Source organism: Vidua macroura, chromosome 6 (genome assembly GCF_024509145.1).
Source record: "Vidua macroura isolate BioBank_ID:100142 chromosome 6, ASM2450914v1, whole genome shotgun sequence".
In the NCBI taxonomy this organism is placed as follows: domain Eukaryota; kingdom Metazoa; phylum Chordata; class Aves; order Passeriformes; family Viduidae; genus Vidua; species Vidua macroura.
This window is the reverse complement of record NC_071576.1, coordinates 62868562-62871767: the sequence shown is the minus strand read 5'-3', so window position 1 is coordinate 62871767 and position 3206 is coordinate 62868562. Positions and strand designations below refer to the sequence as shown.

The following is a 3206-nucleotide window of genomic DNA, read 5'->3' as shown; positions in this document are numbered from 1 at the left end:
AGGAGAGCTGTTCCTAGCCCGGGAGGCAGAGAAGACACTGCCTGCCCTGCCATACCACCCTCTGTGCCTTGCAGGCACTGTGATTTGGGGTCCTGGGGTCCTGCTCAGGGCCCAGGTGCCAGCACTGCAGGCTGTGTTCTGAGTCCTGTGACACTGCAAACTCACCCCAGTATGGATTTACCTGCCTTGTTGAATTTTCCTGGCGTGCCTGTGATGAGCAGCGTGCTCTGTGACGTGCACAGCCACCTGCAAAGGGTGGGGGAGCCACCCAGCAGGGCACTCAGGCTGGGGCACCTCCACAATGTAAGGACCTTTCCAAAAACAGCCTTTGGAGTGGCCAGGAGCAAGAGCTGTCACTTTACAGCGCCAAACAAGTCATATCAGGTATATCCCATCAGTAAAATCCCATCCTGTCAGTAAATGCAGTCACCCTTTCGGGCCTTCACCCTTTGCTAAACACTGGGCAAGGTCTGCTCTGGAATAGCTGGGAGCTGTCCAGGAAAGACAGCAGCCAACAAAAAGTCAGCCACCAGCACTCCTCCTGCCCCACAGCTGTGCCAGGGCAAAGCCAGGGAGAAATACAGGAGAGGTGATGGTGCAGTGGCAGATTTTACATTTTGGCCCCTTAGATCTTTTGTATCTTTCTTGACAAGAGTAAAGAAAGGCTCTGAAATGCCAGCAGGTGGGCAGCAGCAAGAGAGCAACTGATGCTGTGTTTATGGGCACAAAGGAGCAGACTGCCCACGATGGGAACCCGCTGCACCCCGAGGTGCAGGTGACCCAGCTGAAACAAGGTCTCACCACCAAAAGTGTGGTGGACCTCTTCATTCTCTTTAAATCCATTACATTTATGTTTTTCCTGACATTCTTGGGTTTTTTTTTCTTTTTTTAAAAAGAGGTAGCAATAGTTTAAATAATATAAATAGAAATAATACATATCTAAATAATATAAAAATATAAATATAAAACAATAACCAATAGCTTATTGTTTTGTATTTTTCATCTACATTAAGAGGGGTTTTCTCCTATCACAACTTCAAAAATAGCTTCCAGTTTAATACATTATTTGCCAGGAAGTGTTGACATATGCCAATACTTATGGAAGCCACTTCCCATACCCAACAGTGTGCAGTAGTTTGGATTTACTTCTACCCAAGCAAGCCAGGGTGTCCCACATTAAAACCCAGGGTGTTTTGATGGACAAAAATGATCTTACACAGCAATATAACAGCAGAGGAGAATTGCTGCTGTGTCTGGGCCACAGGCTGTCCACTGGCAGCCTCCACCTAAGCAAGTGCAGAGAGATGTAATATTGTTCTTTTCAGAGCCTGTTGTTTCACTGTTCCTCGATTGGTACAATAGCTGTCAACACTCCCATTTTTGAATTTCACACACTTCCTTATCAGAAACCATTAGAAATACACAACCAGTTGAAGAGGTGCACAAGACAAATATTATTTTTTTTTTTTTTAAATCAAGCAGTGGCCTAAAATATGGGTTGCAGATCAGGTTAACCCACATAGTTTCAAATGGACCTATAGCATATATTTCAACTCAATAAAAACTCCAGCTGGCTAAGATACGACTGTAATTAAAAAAAAAAAAAAAGTATTCAAGGATAATGATACATTTATTTTGAAATAAACCTGACACATTTATTTGTCAGAACGAAACATTCAGATATTTTTCCCTTTCTGTACTTTGCAGGCCCATCAACTGACCCAGGCAGCAAATTCCTATGAATTTATGAGGTATTTGGATTTTTTTCTACACTGGTGATATTCACCAAGAAACCTCTACCATTAACATTTTCACTGTTTGTATATCACATTTAAACACAGACAGGCCTTCAAAGGCCTGGCAAAGCCCTGCTCCTCCCAGCTGTGCCCTGCCCGAGGTCAGGCCCAGGACACTGCTCACAGATCACCACTGCACCCCCCTGAGCCCTGGAAATACCTGCCGAGCTCTGATTGGGCTCCACAACCCTCTCGAAACTCAGATGTCTTTTTGCCTGCCCTGAAATTGCCAGATTCCTCGGCAAGCCTGTTGAGGGGTGAAAGGAAGGGTTTTCTAATTAGAGCAGAGCCTCCAGATCTGCCTTCACCCGTGCAGCAGAGGGAAGGCAGAGCCTGCCAGAGAGGAGTCCTGTCTAGACGAGTCTACCATCGTTATGCAATGGAAGGAGGCGTGCAGTGCAAGGAGGAGCTGCTGCTGGAAGGAGAGACAGCTCAGAGTCACAGCTTCCCCCTTAAGACTCCGAAACCCAGAAGGATTTGGTTTCTCTAGTAAAGAACAGCCCTCCTCTGGGGACAGGCCCAGCCCGGCAGGGACTCTGCTGGCCTGCCCGCTCCTGGGCACAGCGCACCGGGTCTGGAGCTGAGGAAGCACCGCTCAGAGCTGCCTGCTGAAACACAGCCTAAGGGATTCAGTGTGTGCCTCCAAGTGTCAGGCAATTGCTGCCTGTTAAAGGCTGTAAGGACAGGAAATGCTTTCCAGACACACAGGCCTGTCCTAAGGCAATTGCTACCCTGTAGGATGTCAGACGCATAATGCCAGTGCCGTAAGTGTCACCAGACAGCAGTTTTCATTCAGAAAACAGATGATTGATGTCAAGAAAATTCAAGGAAACACATCTCCCTTTTAATTCCTCTTACCCTTGTATTTTTTTTCCGGGGATTTAGGAAACAGGCTTCAGGAGAAGCTTTGAGGACTCATGCAAAATCAATTATCTCCAGCTTTCAGAGGGTGGGAAACAGCTGAAAACTTGCCACATCTTTGGTGAGCACCAAGAAAAGGGTGCAGAGCTCCAGCACATGTCTGGTGCCCTGTCCCCCTGAACCCCACAGAGCTGCCAGCACAGCCCCTTGGAATGAGCAGCTGCTGTGTCCCAGGGACATATCAGAGAGTTTTTTTTTGCTAGGGAGGATATAAAAGCAGGAGCCTGTAAGGGAAAAAACATCCTCAGTGAAGGCAGAGGAGCTGCTTGCTTCCTGCAAGATTATTGTACTTTAGCAAACAAAAAAACAAAACAAAACAAAACAAAAAAACCCAAACAAACAAAAAAACAAAAACAAACAAAAAAACCAGACAAAAAGGCATTTCTTCCTATCCTGTTTGGGGTACACACACACACACACATCAAAGAGCAGGTGGAGCCAGGGGCATCTTACAAGACTGTGGTGAGACAAACGCCAAGGAGTAGCTGT

The 3206-nt window shown here is 46.4% G+C and overlaps 1 long non-coding RNA gene across 1 annotated transcript; it reads left to right on the top strand.

Annotated features, from left to right (window-relative positions):
* The first annotated feature begins 322 nt into the window (after nt 1-322).
* On the top strand, nt 323-2772 carry LOC128809434 (uncharacterized). The gene is made up of 3 exons (XR_008437722.1): nt 323-384; nt 1708-1751; nt 2682-2772. It is a non-coding gene; the product is annotated as an uncharacterized LOC128809434 (long non-coding RNA).
* Nucleotides 2773-3206: the final 434 nt, after the last annotated feature.